This window comes from Bos taurus, chromosome 24, assembly GCF_002263795.3.
Source record: "Bos taurus isolate L1 Dominette 01449 registration number 42190680 breed Hereford chromosome 24, ARS-UCD2.0, whole genome shotgun sequence".
Classification (NCBI taxonomy): domain Eukaryota; kingdom Metazoa; phylum Chordata; class Mammalia; order Artiodactyla; family Bovidae; genus Bos; species Bos taurus.
Genome location: NC_037351.1, coordinates 6980196 through 6999283, shown reverse-complemented (window position 1 = coordinate 6999283; position 19088 = coordinate 6980196).

Sequence of the window (19088 nt, the reverse complement as noted above, 5' to 3'; positions counted from 1 at the left end):
TATTTCTCTCTAGCGCTAGATGTCTGTGTGCTATGAAAAGTCTAGCATACAGCCTCTGACCAGGGAGGGGAGGAGCTGTGGGCATGACTGAGGGTCAGTGCAGACTTTGAGTCCAGAGTCAAGTGCTTTGAGTTTGGGTTCAGCCACCATCCTTCATACTGGGGGCAAGTTGGGACTCACCTGGTGACCCAGTGGTTGAGAGCCCACCTGCCAATCCGGGGGACACGGGTTCTATCCCTGGTCTGGGAAGATTCCACTTGCCGAGGAGCTACTAAGCCCATGCCACAACTGCTGGAGCCTGAACCTCTAGACCCTGTGCTCTTCGACAAGAGAAACCACAGCAGCGAGAAGCCCGCGCACTGCAAGGGAGAGGAAACCCGTCTGGTGCAACTGGAGAAAGCCCGCACAAAGCAATGAAGACCCAGTGCAGCCAGAAATAAATAAATAAAATAAAAAAAAAATAGTTGGGGCAAGTTATTTAGCTGCCCTGAGTTTCAATTTCTGCATCACGGAATTAATTTAATCCATGCTGAAATCACCTCCCCAGGTTATGATCAAGATGAGTGTAAGATGCCTGGCTCCTATTGACAATAGTCAATACTAGTTGTCATCAGTTAAAATGTTGTAAAAATTAGATACTTAGGAGGAAATTAAAATATATTGGTAGAATAGAATTCTTAGTTTTGAGCTGGAAGGGACTTCAAAAATCCTATCCCTCTGACAGGCTTTTGTTGTTCGGTCGCTCAGTCATGCCGGACTCTTTGTGACCCCACGGACTGAGGCACGCTAGCCTTGCCTGTCCTCACCATCTCCCCTGAGTTTGCTCAATTCATGTCCATCGAGTCGGTGAGGCCATTCAACCTTCTCATCCTCTGTCGCCCCCTTCTCCTCCTGCCTTCAATCTTTCCCAGCATCAGGGTCAAAAAAGAAACTGAAATCCAGAGACATTAGATAATTTCCCCACAATAATCACTGAACTTATCCTAGAATAGGGTGAAAAGTGAGGGCTTTTAAATTCGCTTAGTTAAAAAGCTCTTTCCACTATAACAGGGAATCCTGATTTGAGGACGCTGAAGACGGCCTCCTGCACCGTGAAGAACACAGTCCTCGGAGACACCCAGGCCTGAGTCCACATCCGGACGTCAGCTCTTATCATGTGGCCTGGGTGAGTTACACCTCGGTTTCCGCTCTGTAATAGGGTCTTGTAATCCTACCAGAGGTGGCTGTTCTGAGGTTAGATGAGATAACAAAATAAGACACATCACACTGTGCTTTGGCATATAGTGACAGATTCCCCATTATGGCAGCTGCTGTCATTGAAAAGCAGGATGAGAAGGTGGAGAAGGAGGAGGAGGAGGGGTTTAAAGGGAAGAACGCATTCCCAAATTCTCATAAGGGATTGTGGAAGACGTGGGTCCTGAGAAGACTGTGGTGCTTTCAGGGTCATTAGAAGGAAAGCAGAGACCAAGTGGGAGGATGGGAGATGAGATGGAAAGGAGAGCAGAGAGCAAGGATGTTGATGGAAAACAGCTGATGGTCGTTGAGCATTTCTGTTCCTTTCTGGGTTCTTGCCTTTGTTTAGAGACAGATGATCCCAGACATGGTGCAATTTAACTCCACTGCTAGGCTTGCACCAACAGCCTTCCACCTCACTCCTGTTCAAGCAATTACTTTTTCTTGATTTCTGTGCATGCGTGCATGCTAAGTTGCTTCAGTCGTGTCCGACTGTTTGCAATTCTGTGTACTGTAATCCGCCAGGCCCCTTGGTCCCTGGGATTCTCCAGGCATGAATACTGGAGTGGGTTGCCACGCCCTCCTCTAGGGAATCTTCCCCACCCAGGGATCAAACTCATGTCTCTTACGTCTCCTGCACTGGCAGGCGGGTTCTTTTAGCGCTACCTGGGAAGCGCTTCTTGACTCCTACCTGAGCCTAATTTTTTTTTAGGACTTTATTTTGTATTGGGGTATAGCCGATTAACAATATTGTGATAATTTCAGATGAATAGCGAAAGGACTCAGCCATACGCATGCATGTACCTGTTCTCCCACAAACTCCCCTCCCAATTTTTAAAATTTCATGGATCCAAACCATTGTCTCACCAGGCTGTTTTGCAACCCTCAATGTGTTATATTGAATAGCTGTGTAAAATGTAGGCTCAGAATAAGCTTTTTGCTCAATATAGAGTGGTGGTGGTTGTAGTGGTGGTTAAGTTGATTCAGTTGTGTCCGGTTCTGCGACGTGTGTTTTGAATTCAGGTTGTAACCTTTATGATAGCTGGGCAAAGTGGACAGACTGTTGGAGTCCACAAGGCAGGGAAGTGTCCTGGTCAGGAGCACCGGGCTGTAGAAGCATCTGTGATGATAGAAATGTTCTTCATCTGCTCTGCCCAGTGGAAGCCATGGGCCATGCATGGCTATTGAGAACTTGAACAGTGGCTAGTGCCATTGAAGAACTGAACCTGTAATATTGTTTGATTTTAATTAGGTTAATTAGTTTATTCTATGGGGTCACACAGACTTGGACACGACTGAAGCAACTTAGCAGCAGCAGCAGCAGTTTATTCTTAAAACTTTATTTTGTTGAAGTATAGTTGACTTCAGCACAGTTCAGTTCAGTTCAGTCACTCAGTCGTGTCCGACTCTTTGCGACCCCATGAATCGCAGCACGCCAGGCCTCCCTGTCCATCACCAACTCCCGGAGTCCACTCAAACTCAAACTCAAAGTCCATCGAGTCAGTGATGCCATCCAGCCATCTCATCCTCTGTCGTCCCCTTCTCCTTCTGCCCCCAGTCCCTCCCAGCATCAGAGTCTTTTCCAATGAGTCAACTCTTCGCATGAGGTGGCCAAAGTACTGGAGTTTCAGCTTTAGTATCATTCCTTCCAAAGAACACCCAGGACTGATCTCCTTTAGGATGGACTGGTTGGATCTCTTTGCAGTCCAAGGGACTCTCAAGAGTCTTCTCCAACACCACAGTTCAAAAGCATCAATTCTTCGGCGCTCAGCTTTCTTCACAGTCCAACTCTCACATCCATACATGACCACTGGAAAAACCATAGCCTTGACTAGACAGACCTTTGTTGGCAAAGTAATGTCTCTGCTTTTGAATATGCTATCTAGGTTGGTCATAACTTTCCTTCCAAGGAGTAAGCGTCTTTTAATTTCATGGCTGCAATCACCATCTACAGTGATTTTGGAGCCCCCCAAAACAAAATCTGACACTGTTTCTACTGTTTCCCCATCTATTTCCCATGAAGTGATGGAACCAGATGCCATGATCTTAGTATTCTGAATGTTGAGCTTTAAGCCAACTTTTTCACTCTCCTCTTTCACTTTCATCAAGAGGCTTTTTAGTTCCTTTTTACTTTCTGCCATAAGGGTGGTGTCATCTGCATATCTGAGGTTATTGATATTTCTCCCGGCAATCTTGATTCCAGCTTGTGCTTCTTCCAGCCCAGTGTTTCTCATGATGTACTCTGCATATAAGTTAAATAAGCAGGGTGACAATATACAGCCTTGACGTACTCCTTTTCCTATTTGGAACCAGTCTGTTGTTCCATGTCCAGTTCTAACTGTTGCTTCCTGACCTGCATATAGGCTTCTCAAGAGGCAGGTCAGGTGGTTTGGTAGTCCTATCTCTTTCAGAATTTTCCAGTTTACTGTGATCCACACAGTCAAAGGCTTTGGCATAATCAATCAAACAGAAATAGATGCTTTTCTGGAACTCTCTTGCTTTTTCAATGATCTAATGCGTTAATTTATGCAGTACAGCACAGTGATTCAGTTATACATGTATAGACATTCTTTTTCATATTCTTTTCCATTACGGTTTATCACAGGATATTGACTATAATTCCCTGTGCTGTTCAGTAGGACCTGTTGTGTATCCATTCTATATGTAATAGTTTGCATCTGCTAATCCCAAACTCCCTAACCACCCCTCCTGTACCCCACTCCCCTTTGGCATAATTAGGTTAATTTAAAATTTGAATATGGCCACATGTGGTTAACGGCTACTGCATGGGGCCGTGCAGGAAAGGCGGCGCAGACGCTCAGGCATGAGGCCAGGGTTCACATCCCAGCCTTGTCCTCACTGGTCTCTGCACTGCTCAGTCCCGAGGTGTCTTCATCTGTCAGACCTCTGTGAAGACCAAGACCTCAGTAGATGAGGTCAATATATGGAAAGACATGCATTGAGCCAATATATGGAATAAGTCACTATATGGAAATGAATCAGTATATGAAAAGTACTTAAAACAATTCTTCCCTGGTGGCTCAGTGGTAAAGAATCCGACAGGAGACATTCACCAAGAACCCAGTACAGGAGACCTGGGTTCAATCCCTGGGTCAGGAAGATCCCCTGGAGAAGGAAATGGCAACCCACTCCAGTTTTCTTGCCTGGGAAAAACCCACAGATAGCGGAGCCTGACAGGCTGCAGTCCATGGGGCCACAAAGAGTTGGACACGACTTAGTGACTAAACAACACTTAAAACAATACCTGAAAATATCATATATGTATATGATGCTGACCCAGGGATCAAACCCAAATGTCCTGCAAATGGAGAATCCAGGTGTATTCTTTACCACTGAGCGACCTGGAAAGCCTATGTAACTAACATACAACACTATATTAATTTTAAGTACACATAATGACTTTAAATGGCAACCCACTCCAGTGTTCTTGCCTGGAGAATCCCATGGACGGAGGGGCCTGGTGGGCTACAGTCCACGGGGTCGCAAAGAGTCGGACGCGACTGAGCAACTTAACTTTCAGTTTAACTTTCAATGACTTTATATTTGTATATATTATGAAATGATCACTCCAATAAGTCTAGTTACATTCACCACCATATATACAGAATTTTTTTTTCTTGTGGAGAGATCTTTTAAGATTTTATAACTTAGCAACTTTCACATATGCAATACATTATTGGTAACTATAGTCACCAGGCTGTATATTTTATTTCCATGACTCTTTAATTTTATAACTGGAAGTTCCTACCTTCTGACTCCCTTCATCCATTTTGCATCCTACTTTTCCAGCCCCTTCCTCTGGCAGCCACCAATCTGTTCTCCATGTCTGTGAGCTTGCTTTTTTTTTGTAAACTTATGTTTTTTTTTTTTAGATGCTACATATTAAGTGAGATCATATAATATTCGTGTTTCTCTCTTAGACATATTTTGTTTAGCATAATGCCCTCAAGGTCCATCCATGTTGTTGCAAACAGGAAGATTCCATTGTTTTTTGGCTGAATAATATTCCAGTGTATGTGCCACGTTATCCAGCCATCCATTGGAGGACACTTAGGTTGCTGTCGTGTATTGGCTATTGTAAGTAGTGCTTCTAGGAACACAGGGGTGCGTATGTGTTTTCAACTTGGTGTTTTCATTTTCTCTGAATAAATACCTAGAAATGGAGTTGCTAGATCATATGGTAGTTCTGTTTTTAATTTTTGGGGGAACCTCCATCCTGTCTTCCGTCATGGCTGTATCAGTTTACATTGCCACTTGTAGTGCACAAGTGTTCTCCCCCCGCCTCCACATCCTTGCCAAAAGCTGTCATTTCTTGCTTTTTGATAATCGCCATCCCAAGAGGTGTGAGGTGATATCTCATCACCTCGTGGCTTGGATCTGCATTTCTCTGACGATTAGTGATGCTGGGCATCTTTGCATGCACCTATTGGCCATCTGTGTGTCTTCTTTGCAAAAATGTCTGTTCAGATCCTCTGCCTGTTTTAAACTGGATGGTTTATTTATTTATTTTGCTGTTAAGTTGTATGAGCTCTTTGTATACTTTGGATGTTAACCCCTGTCAGATATATAATTTGCAAATATTTTCTCCCGCCTAGTAGGCTGGCTTTTCATTTTGTTAATGGTTTCTTTTGCTGCACACAGTGCCATCAACAGGCTCCATGTTGGACACCGAACAAGGTAAAAGACCGGACAAGAGCCTATGACTCCTGCTCTCATGAAATTTATAGGGGTGTGTGTGTGTGTGTGTGTGTGTGTTAGTCATTCATTCGTGTCCGACTCTGCAACCTGATGAATAATAGATTGCAAACATCAACTTTGGGGAAAGAAAACTAGACCAGAAAGAAATCTTACAGCAACTTGTGTACAGTAGCCTTTAATAAAACAAAAACTTCCTGTAAAATCTTTACTAGAAAAATAGAGATTTGGTCCCCTAGTAGCCCCCAGGAAAATAGATGTGCAGTGTGTATTTCCCATCATGACACTAAAAGCCCTTAAATTGGGTGTTTCTGTTCTATCACAGAACTAAGAATGTAGACATTGATGAAGCCCCTCACTGGGGATTTATTATTAAAGTGTTATTAGATCAATAAAAATCTCTAAAATGATTTTGAAATGATCAGAGAATGGGAAACAAAAAAATATAGTTGCAACATTATTTGGATTATGGGAACCAGGAAGTGTAATTAGCTATAAGTAGAAGTGAAATACAGGAGATGAATGTTATTGCTCAAGGAAAATATAAAACAAAAAGGTACAAAAAAACATACAAAGCACACAGCCCATGTGCTTTGTAAAAATTATTTTATTGCAATTGCTAAGGTACATTAGTTTATCTGTGGTGCTTTATAAATATAATAATAGCAATGCACGTGTGTGTGTTCAGTGCTGTTCAACTGTTTGTGGCCCCATGGACTGTAGCCTGCCAGGCTCCTCTGTCCAGGGGATTCTCCAGGCAAGAACACTGGAATGCATTGCCATTTCCTTCTTCTGGGGATCTTCCTGACCCAGGGATTGAACCCACATCTCCTGCATTGGCAGGTGGTTTCTTTACCCTGTTGCCACCTGAAAAAAACAATGATAGAAAGTGAGAGATTAAAAGAACAACAAACGAAACCCAAGCTATCTTCGCTGCCTCATTTTTATGATAGCTACACTTTTCCTAAAAGATATTTGAAAACATCTTATGATAATTAAATTGTGACAGTGAGGAAAGGGCGTGAGGAAGGTGCTGGGGGGATTTTGCAAGTGATGTAGACTCTTCCCTCCAGGCTGCATCCCAGGTATAGTTCAGATCCCTAGGGCTATGAACACCGGCCTATCTAAGAGCAGTTTCCTTAGACAAACTGCACATAATGCCATAACAAGCTAAGTCAAACAGTAGCAAGAGATACTTTATTTAGGCCAGCTGGGTTCCATCACTGGGTGGTGATCACCCTGACGGCTTTGTGGAGAGTGGAGGGGGACTTGGGCCAGGGTGATGGACCGGTTTTGGAACAGGCACACAGGATTGAAGAGCCAGCTGAAACGATGCATGGTGTAAACAGGAGTAGGAGGGAGCCGGCCTTGTAAAGATCCTTGCGTTGATTTCCTTTCCTGGGATAGAAGATGTGGGTTGCAAGGCTTCCCTGGTGGCTCAGATGGCAAAGAATCTGCCTGCAATGCGGGAGACCTGGGTTCTATCCCTGGGTCAAAAAGATCCCCCGGAGAAGGAATGGCAACCCACTCCAGTATTTTTTTTTTTAAATTAATTAATTTATTTTAATTGGAGGCTAATTACTTTACAATATTGTGGTGGTTATGGCCATACACTCCCTCCCCATCGCATCCCTCAGGGTTGTCCCAGTGCACCAGTTTTGAATGCCCTGTTTCATGCATCGAACTTGGACTCCAGTATTCTTACCAAGGGAGTTCCACAGACAGAGGAACCCTACAACCCCTACAGTCCATGGGGTTGCAAAGAGTTGGACTTGACTGAGAGACTTGAGAGAAAGAGAGAGGGAGAAATAAACAGGAATAAATAGATCAGGTAGCAATGTATTGTGGAGAAATTTGACACACTTGGGAAAGAGCTTGGGTTTTATCTCGTAATTCAACCATTCTGCCCCCTGGTAGTGTATTAGGATCACCAGGGAGCTTTATGGAAATGCAGACTCCTGGGCCTCTAGCTGACTGCCCCAGCAACTTGGTGAGTCCTATAACCTGCAGTCTTTTCAGGTTCCTTACATGGTCCAATCCATGGACCAAAGTGTACAAACCAGAGCTGCAGGTAACGGAGAAATACAGAGACTTTTCAAGACAGGAATTTGAAAGTGGAATTCCAAGAAGCTTGATTTTTTTAGAGGTGAATGTTCAGGGTGACTTGGCCTTCCCAGGTGGCTCAGTGGTAAAGAATCCACCTGACAATGCAGGAGACACAGGTTCGATCCCTGGGTCAGGAAGATGCCCTGGAGGAGGAAATGGCAACCTATTCCAGTATCCTTGCCTGGAGAATCCCATGGACAGAGGAGCCTGGCAGGCTACAGTCCATGGCGTTGCAAAGAGTCAGACAAGACGGAGCGACTGAACAACAACAACAAGCATTCTGTGAGCTTCTGTGGAATCCCACATGCTGAACCTGCCACCCTGCCCTTCTTCGAGCTGTCTGGGCAAATCTAAACCTCCACTTACATCTATCTGTCTGCCCAGTTAGAGCTGGCCATGGCTGGACACAAACCCACACCAGGTTGACTGGTTTATTTTCAATTCATGACCACAAAAGTCAAGTGGGTTTGCAATGCTGCCCGGAAGTCATCCTTTCAAAACCCAAGTCTGATCCCCTCTCTGGTCAAACAGGCTGGGTTATCTCCACATAGAAGCAAAGCTCCCCCAAAGCCTGCGAGGCCGCACCTGTTCCTGGCTCCCCTCCCTTCCAAACCAGGGGCAGGGGGACAAAATCTGCCCTCGGGGTTCCTCCTGGTCTCAGCGGTGACATGACCATTCTCTTAGTCGAAGAGAGCTCAACACCCCAGCCCTGGAGAAGGGCATGGCCACCCACCCCAGTATCCTCGCCTGGAGAAGCCCATGGACAGAGGGGCCTGGTGGGATGTGGTCCATGGGGGTCACAGAGAGTCAGGACTGAGAACTGAGCACGCTCAACACCTCAGAGCCTCTCTCAGCTCTTCCTACTTCTTCCCCCTTTGCAGACTCTCTGCGGAGCCTGTCTGTTATTTCGCAACAAGGTTCTTTATTTCCACTGCTCCCCCTACCAGAACGTCGCTAAGTTTAAACCCGATATGAGAGGCGACTGGCTGGACAGGAGGCCGCCGCCGGGAGGCAGAATGGGGAAACGGTTGCAGAAGACTCCCCTCTGACTCCCCTTGCCGCCCCCACGGCCTTCGTGTCATTGTCACTGTGTTTTCCCCGACCTTCATTTTCACTGACTTCAACAGAAGACGAGGGAAGGTAAAGGAAAGAAAACACCTCGGTAAATAAAGTTGGCTGTGATCTTATTATCCAGATTCGCTGTTGTTTAGTGGCTCAGTCCTTCTGACTCTTTGACACCCCATGGACTGTACCCCGCCACGGGGTTGCAAAGAGTTGGACATGACTGGGCGACTGCACTGAACTGCACTGTAGCCCCCCAGGCCCCTCTATCCATGGGATTCTCCAGGAAAGAATACTGGAGTGGGTTGCTGTTCCTTTTTTAGGGGATCTTCCTGACCCAGGGATCGAACCTGTGTCTCTTAAGTCTCCTGCATTGGCAGGGAGGGTCTTTACCACTAGTGCCCCCCGGAAGCCATCTGCTATACTGCTTGCTTACTCACGTGTATCTTGTGTAACCTACTCCTCTCATCCAGCCCTGGAAGGTTTCTCCACTTATTTCTAGGTGTTCGCAGGAAAGGAGCCTCCTGCACTCAGAGCCCCCTGCCCACCCCTCCTTCAGGCCTGTCTCCTGACTGCGAGAAGGAGCACCTCCCCTTTCATCCCTTCCTTCCTGGGATGGAAGCTGGCAGCCTGCTGGGTAGCCCCTCAGTTCAGTCACTCAGTCGCGTCTGACTCCTTGCGACCCCATGGACTGCAGCACGCCAGGCCTCCCTGTTCATCGCCAACTCCCAGCGTTTACTCAAACTCATGTCCATCGAGTCGGTGATGCCATCCAACCATCTCATCCTCTGTCATCCCCTTCTCCCGCCTTCAGTCTTTCCCAGCATCAGGATAGCCCCTGGAGATACATTTGTGATGACAACAGATGAAAATTCCTGCCTTAATAACTTTCATTTAGCGGAGAGATCAGATAATAAGCATTAAAAAAAAAAAGTGAATTGCGTAGTAATCTAGGAGGAAGGGCTTTAAGGAAGAGAAAAATAAGTGTCAAGTGGTAGAGATGCTGGGGGAGGTGGTGGGGATTGACCTTTCAAGTGAGTGGCCAAAGTCACAGCATTTCACTCTGAGAGGATAATGACAAGTTTGCTTTTAGATATGTTAAGTATGAGATGCAGATGGGTGATACAAATGGCCTGGGGTCAGTGTGAGATTAAAAAAACAACAACTAGACTTGAACGGAGAAGACAAAACCAAAGATAATATTCTCTCTCTCTCTCTCTTTTTAATATTTATTCATTTGGCTGAACCAGGTTTCAGGTGCAGTAGTATTCATTCAGTATGGCATGCACTTGAGGCATGTGGAATCTAGTTTCCTGACCAGGAATCGAACCTGGGTCCCCTGCATGGGGAGCTTGGAGTCTTAACCACTGGACCACCAGGGAAGCTTCAATAATAGTCTCTTAAAAGTTCTCTGTGCTTCAAATCTCTTGGTCTCTACATTATTTTCTGTGTTATCCAGCCTGATCTTTGTAAAACACAAATTGGGTCCCGGCACACCCCTGTTTATCTAGAGAATTTATTATTCTTTCTGGCTTTATCCCTTTAATGACTACTTTAGCGCCCAGAAGGCAGCAGCATGGATGAACACCAGTTTTCTTCTTTTTTTCTTTCTCTTTCCTTCTCTAGATAGAATGGCAGTTTATCTGGGAGGATGAATTCGATCACTTCCATGACAGAGTTTGGGTGGATATCACATAAAACAGATTAAAAAACTCTTTAATGGGGTTAATCATGAGGATTAAATGAATCAGAGTAAGAGGATATCAGGTATTCTGTAAATTATGTCTTATTTATAGCTTTCCCAGAACAAAGAGATTCCCAGGTGCTTCCCTCATAGCTCAGTAAGAATCTGCCTGCAATGCAGGAGACCTGGGTTTGGTCCCTGGGTCCGGAAGATTCCCCTGGAGAAGGAAATGGCAACCCACTCCAGTATTCTTGGAGAATCCCATGGATAGAGGAGCCTGGCAGGCTATAGTCTGTGGGGTCGCAGAGTCATACGCGACTGAGCACACAGTCAGGCAGGCACACAGAATAAGAAACTTGCTCGTCAGATCGACAGCAGTGTAGGTGTTTGCATCCTAGTGGAGATGAGCCCAGGACTATTACAGGAAGGGAGACTCCTTCCAGGGCCTGAGAGCAGGCTCTTGTCTACTCAGAAATGAATTGTGAGGGGAGACACATGTGCTGACAAAGCAAGGGCCTTTATTGGGATGGGGTGCCAGTGGAGAGCAGAGGGTAAGGGAACCCAGAAGGACTGCTCCGCCACGTGGCTCACAGCCTCGGCTTTTATGGTGATGGGGTCAGTGTCCGGGTTGTCTGTGGTCAATCGCTTTCATTCAGAGCCCTTCCAGAGATGGATTCCAGAGAGAAAGATTCTGGGAGGTTGGTCGGACATGTGGTCTGTGCCTTCTCCCTCTTTTTGACCTTTCCCCAATTCTTCTGGTTGGTGTTAGTTAGTTAGTTCCCCGTTTCTTTACCACGACTTCCTGTGGAAGATAACATGTGAAGGGAGGTTCAAGAGGGAGGGGACATATGTATACCTATGGCTGATTCATGTTGATGTTTGGCAGAAAGCAGTACAATACTGTAAAGCAATTATCCTTCAATTAAAAATAAATTAGAAAAAAAAACAAAGATAACTCACGCAAGTGGTTTCTATGGTGCCTGGCCAGTGTGGGTGGTTTTGGTCAGTAGTTCCCCTAACAGTACTGATTGGGTCACACGGAGGCGTCGTGTTCCAAGGAAGTTTTGCAAACGTGCTCATCTACTTCTGCGCCTTGGCCAAGGTCCCAACGGATCCTGAGTTTCTCTCTACCTTCACTTCCTGATCCATGGGGGACAAGTCACCAAGGTGACCTTTTCAACAGTGTCTTGCTTTTTCCAGAGAAAGCATGAGTCAGCATTGGGCTGCACAGCTTAGACGGAATTTGGGCACCATGAAGGATGTTCTGTCTTAAATGCCTGGTGGAGGCGTTTCACAATGATGGTTGTAACTGCCCATGCCCTCACTGACGTCAAGACTCCGAAATCCCTTGGGCCCCTGGTCGGACTGGACAAGCCTATTGCAAACATCCTTGGTTTGGATGTTGTTTGTCTGATCTGTGAGACCACTTGGGGTTTTTTCTTGTGCTGGAGGGAAGCAGAATTTAAGGATGGAAAGGACATATAAAACCACTTATCCAAAGAGGTCAGTAGATCCAGGGGCCCTCATGCCCTTGAGGAGTTAGGAACCAAACCAGAAAAGGTAAGCCTGTCAATGCCTCAAGGTTATGAAATCGAAATCTAAGGATAACCGATCACGAACACCCAACTAAGCTGGTCCATAATGCCCTAACTTTCTCTCACTTTCTCTAAGTCTCTCCCAGTTCTTAGCCACTTCCAGTTTGGTGCTGCCCAACTGGAATTCATTTTTGCTCAATAAACTCTTAACTTTCTTTCTTTTTTTTTTTTAAGAGATGTGAACCATTTTAAAAGTCCTTACTGAATTTGTTACAATATTGCTTCTGTTTTATGTTTTGGTTTTTTGGCCTGGAAGCTGGTGGATCTTAGCTCTCTGACCAGAGATTGAACCTTCACCCTCTGCATTGGAAGGCAGAGTTTTATCCACTGGACCACCAGGGAAGCCCCAACTGTTAGCATTTTAAGTATGCCTCTGTTTATCTTTGAACAGACATTAAAGTGTGTGCACTGGAACTTCCCCTCCCCGCCACACAGGATAACTGATGCCAGCCCTGCCAAAGAGTCATCAACCTCTGACTAAGTATTCCTGTTCTACAAACATGAAGCTATTAACTGCAGTCCCATCTAAAATAGTCAGTATCTAGTACAGAGAGAATTGGAGAAGGAAATGGCAACCCACTCCAGTGTTCTTGCCTGGAGAATCCCAGGGGCAGGGGAGCCTGATGGGCTGCCGTCTACGGGGTCGCACAGAGTCGGACACGACTGAAGCGACTTAGCAGCAGCAGCAGCAGCAGTACAGGGAGAAGTCACTATTAGACAACACGTAGAAATTATAGCTGTGGGCATTTGTGAAAATATTATGATTTTAAGTGAAAAAGGCAGAATATAAACTTGCCTTTATCTTATGCTTAACAGTAATTGTGGGAAAGAAGATGGAAAGATATGAAGAATGAAAACAGTTTTATGCTTGGGCTCTGAGGGTAATTTTTATTTTAACCATTTATAAATATTCTATAATTTTGCTTAGTCAGTGTTCTTACATCAGGCAAATAGAAATATCTGCTTGAAAACAGAGAAAGTAAGAAAGGGGCTAGTATTTTGTTATGGAGATAGTAACTTACAATGATATTCTCCAGGATTCAGGAAGTGAAAGTGTCAGTCACTCAGTTGTGTCTGACTCTTTGCAACTCCATGGATTGTAGCCCTCGAGACTCCTCTGTTCCTGAGATTCTCCAGGCAAGAATACTGGATGGGTAGCCATTCCCTTCTCCAGCAGATCTTTCTGACCCTGGTTTAGAACCAGTGTCACCTACATTGCAAGCAGATTCTTTACCATCTGAGGCATCAGAGAGGCAATGATAAAAAAAAGTTTCAACTTTATCTGGTGAAACAAGCAACATTCCATACCTCCCTCCCACTTTGAACACCTTTGTAGCTGTTTGTTCAATTTAAATTTGCAATTTAATGCGATCCATGGATCATATTAAAAAGGAACAAGTTTAAGAGAAAACACAGCACAAGAGGAAAAGGTAAACCAATTCCTGGAACAAGTCTAATTACATTTGCACTTACAGGCTGGAAAACAGTAAGTCCTGTATTATACTGCTCCAGACAACTGATGGGCAGAGTTTCCCCATCAGATGATGTCCTTGGGCTTGTTTTAATGTTTCTTTATTACTTAGACGTTACTTTGCTAGTGTGTGAGATGAGTGCAATTGTGTGGTAGTTTGAACATTGTTTGACATTTCCTTTCTTTGGGATTGGAATGAAAACTGACCTTTCTCAGTCCTGTGGCCACTGCTGAGTTTTCCAAATTTGCTGGCATATTGAGTACAGCACTTTCACAGCATCATCTTTTAGGATTTGAAATAGCTCAACTGAATTCCATCATCTCCACTAGCTTTGTTCGTAGTGATGCTTTCTAAGGCCCGCTTGACTTCGCATTCTGGGATGTCTGACTCTAGGTGAGTGATCACACCATCGTGGTTATCTGGGTCGTGAAGATCTTTTTTGAATAGTTGTTCTGCGTAGTCTTGCCACCTCTTCTTAACATCTTCTGCTTGTGTTAGGTCCATACCATTTCTGTCCTTTATTGTGCCCATCTTTGCATGAAATGTTCCCTTGGTATCTCTAATCTTCTTGAAGAGATCTCTAGTCTTCCCCATTCTATTGTTTTCCTCTATTTCTTTGCATTGGTCACTGAGGAAGGCTTTCTTATCTCTCCTTGCTATTCTTTGAAACTCTGTATTCAAATGGCTATATCTTTCCTTTTCAACTTTGCCTTTAGCTTCTCTTTTTTTCTCAGCTATTTGTAAGGCCTCCTCAGACAATCCTTTTGCCTTTTTGCATTTCATTTTCTTGGGGATGGTCTTGATTACTGCCTCCTTACAATGTCACAAACCTCTGTCTATAGGTCTATAGTTCTTCAGGTACTCTGTCTTTGAGATCTAATCCCTTGAATCTATTTGTCACTTCCACTGTATAATTGTAAGGGATTGGATTTAGGTCATACCTGAATGGTCTAGTGGTTTTCCATACTTTCTTCAATTTAAGTCTGAATTTGGCAATAAGGAGTTCATGATCTGAGCCATAGTCAGCTCTGGTCTTGTTTTAGCTATCTGTATAGAGCTTCTCCGTCTTTGGCTGCAAAGAATATAATCAATCTGATTTTGGTGTTGACCAACTGGTGAGGTCCATGTGTAGAGTCTTCTCTTGTGTTGTTGGAAGAGGGTGTTTGCTATGACCAGTGCATTCTCTTGGCAAAACTCTGTTAGCCTTTGTCCTGCTTCATTTTGTACTCCAAGGCCAAATTTGCCTTTTACTCTGGATATTACTTGACTTCCTACTTTTTCATTCCAGTCCCCTATAATGAAAAGGACATTCTTTTTGGGGGGGGTATTAGTTCTAGAAAGTCTTGTAGGTCTTCATAGAACCATTCAACTTCAGCTTCTTCAGCATTACTGGTCAGGGCATAGACTTGGATTACCGTGATATTGAATGGTTTGCCTTGGAAACAAACAGAGATCATTCTGTCATTTTTGAGATTGCACCCAAGTACTGCATTTCAGACTGTGTTGTTGAGTATGAGGGCTACTCCATTTCTTCTAAGGGATTCTTGCCCACAGTAGTCGATATAATGGTCATCTGAATTAAATTCACCCATTCCAGTCCATTTTAGTTCACTGATTCTAAAATGTCAATGTTGAGGGAGGCGCCAAGATGGCGGAGGAGTAGGACGGGGAAAACACTTTCTCCCCCACAAATTCATCAAAAGAGCATTTAAACGTCGAGTAAATTCCACAAAACAACTTCTGAATGCTGGCAGAGGACATCAGGCACCCAGAAAAGCAACCCAACTCTTCGAAAGGAGGTAGGAAAAAATATTAAAGACAATAAAAGAGACAAAAGAGGGAGGGACAGAGTTCTGTCCCGGGAAGGGAGTCTTAAAAAGAGAGAAGTTTCCAAACACCAGGAAACCTTCTCACTGCTGAATCCGTGCCGAGCTTTGGAAGCACAGAGGGCAACATAACAGGGAGAAAAAATAAATAAACAATTAAAACTCGCAGATTGCGAGCCCTACGGTAACTCCCCCAGCGGAGAAGCAGCGCAGACGCCTGCATCCGCCATTAGCAAGCGGGGGCTGGGCAGGGAGGCGCGGCGCGGGCTGCATCGCTGAGAGTAAGAATCTGGCCTGAATACCCTAATTTGGGCTAGCAAACCAGACTGTGGGATATCTACCATGTGAAAAGCCAGCCCTAACCTAAGACACCGCCAGCCCGCGCACGGAACAAAGGACTAAACAGAGATAGCCGGCTGCAGACCTTCCCCCTCCGGTGACAGGCAGCCAGAGCCGGAAGGGGGCAATCGCAGCCCCAGAGAGACATTATCTATAAAACTGGCTTCTTTGCTAACTAAAACTTATTGGGGGTCTGGATGGTCAACATCTGCCTGAGAAGGTGCGCTGGTTTTACACCCAGATAACCGAGTGGCGGGGAGGCGATAAGTTGCAGCATTGGCGCTCGCCAAACACCTCATCACCTGAGCTGCTCGGACCTGGGAAGAGCACAAAACGCAGGCCCAACTGAGTCTGCGCCTCTGAGGACTACCTGAGTGCCTGAACCTGAGCGGCTTGGACCTGGGAGGTGCATGCAACCCAGGCCCAGCCTCGGATTGTTCCCGGCGGAACAACCTAGAGCCTGAGCAGTGTGGGCAGGGAGGCTACACGCGCTGTGAGCGGGGGCAGACCCAGTGTGGCTGAGGCACTGCGAGCGCATGCCAGTGTCATTTGTTTGCAGCATCCCTCCCTCCCTCCCCACAGCGCGACTGAACAAAGAGAAGAAATACAGCTCCACCCACCAGAACACCGACACAAGCTTCCCTAACCAGGAAACCTTGACAAGCCACCTCTACATACCCACACACAGCGAGGAAACGCCACAATAAAGAGAACTCCACAAACTGCCAGAATACAGAAAGGACTCCCAAACTCAGCAATTTAAACAAGATGAAGAGACAGAGGAATACCCAGCAGATAAAGGAACAGGATAAATGCCCACCAAACCAAACAAAAGAGGAAGAGATAGGGAATCTACCTGATAAAGAATTCCAAATAATGATAGTGAAATTGATCCAAAATCTTGAAATTAAAATGGAATCACAGATAAATAGCCTGGAGACAAGGATTGAGAAGATGCAAGAAAGGTTTAACAAGGACCTAGAAGAAATAAAAAAGAGTCAATATATAATGAATAATGCAATAAATGAAATTAAAAACACTCTGGAGGCAACAAATAGTAGAATAACAGAGGCAGAAGATAGGATTAGTGAATTAGAAGATAGAATGGTAGAAATAAATGAATCAGAGAGGATAAAAGAAAAACGAATTAAAAGAAATGAGGACAATCTCAGAGACCTCCAGGACAATATTAAACACTACAACATTCGAATCATAGGGGTTCCAGAAGAAGAAGACAAAAAGAAAGACCATGAGAAAATACTTGAGGAGATAATAGTTGAAAACTTCCCTAAAATGGGGAAGGAAATAATCACCCAAGTCCAAGAAACCCAGAGAGTCCCAAACAGGATAAACCCAAGGAGAAACACCCCAAGACACATATTAATCAAATTAACAAAGATCAGACACAAAGAACAAATATTAAAAGCAGCAAGGGAAAAACAACAAATAACACACAAGCGAATCCCCTTAAGGATAACAGCTGATCTTTCAATAGAAACTCTTCAAGCCAGGAGGGAATGGCAAGACATACTTAAAATGATGAAAGAAAATAACCTACAGCCCAGATTATTGTACCCAGCAAGGATCTCATTCAAGTATGAAGGAGAAATCAAAAGCTTTTCAGACAAGCAAAAGCTGAGAGAATTCTGCACCACCAAACCAGCTCTCCAACAAATACTAAAAGATATTCTCTAGACAGGAAACACAAAAATGGTGTATAAACTCGAACCCAAAACAATAAAGTAAATGGCAACGGGATCATACTTATCAGTAATTACCTTAAACGTAAATGGGTTGAATGCCCCAACCAAAAGACAAAGACTGGCTGAATGGATACAAAAACAAGACCCCTACATATGTTGTCTACAAGAGACCCACCTCAAAACAGGGGACACATACAGACTGAAAGTGAAGGGCTGGAAAAAGATTTTCCATGCAAATAGGGACTAAAAGAAAGCAGGAGTCACAATACTCGTATCAGATAAATTAGACTTTAAAACAAAGGCTGTGAAAAGAGACAACGAAGGTCACTACATAATGATCAAAGGATCAATCCAAGAAGAAGATATAACAATTATAAATATATATGCACCCAACATGGGAGCACCGCAGTATGTAAGACAAATGCTAACAAGTATGAAAGGAGAAATTAACAATAACACAATAATAGTGGGAGACTTTAATACCCTACTCACACCTATGGATAGATCAACTAAACAGAAAATTAACAAGGAAAAAAAAAAAAGAGGTGTGTAAGGTAACTGGAAATTTAAACATCACTGGATATTTGATGATATTAAGAATTTATTCTTAAAAAAAAAAAAGAAACCAATATTCATTGCAATACTATTTACAATAGCCAAGAAATGAAAGCATGAATAAAGAAGATGTGGTACATGTATACAATGAAATATTACTCAACATTAAAAGGAGTGAAATAATGCCATTTGCAGCAACATGGATAGACCTAAAGATGATCATACTAAGTGAACAAAGTCAGAGAAAGACACATACATATGATATCACATATGTGAAATCTTAAAAAATGATATAAATGAACTTATTTACAAAACGGACAGACCCAAAGACATAGAAAACAAACTTATGGTTCCCAAAGAGGAAAGAGGGAGAGGGATAAATTAGGGATATTAGATTAATAGATACACTCCTATATATAAATCAGAAAAGCAACAAAGTCCTACTGTATAGCACAGGGAACTCTACTCAGTATTCTGTAATAACCTATAAGGGAAAGAATCTGAAAATAATATGTGTAACTGAATCATTTTGGTGTATACCTGAAACTAAAGAACACTGTGAATCAATTATATTTCAATTAAAAAAAATAAATAAAATAAATAAAAAATAAATAAAATAAAATAAAATAAAATGTCAATGTTCCCGCTAGCCATCTCCTATTTGACCACTTCCAATTTACCTTGATTCTTGGACCTAACATTCCAGATTCCTATGTAATATTGCTCTTTATAGCATCGGACTGCATAATTGCAATCATCTCACGTACTAGCAAAGTAATGCTCAAAATTCTCCAAGT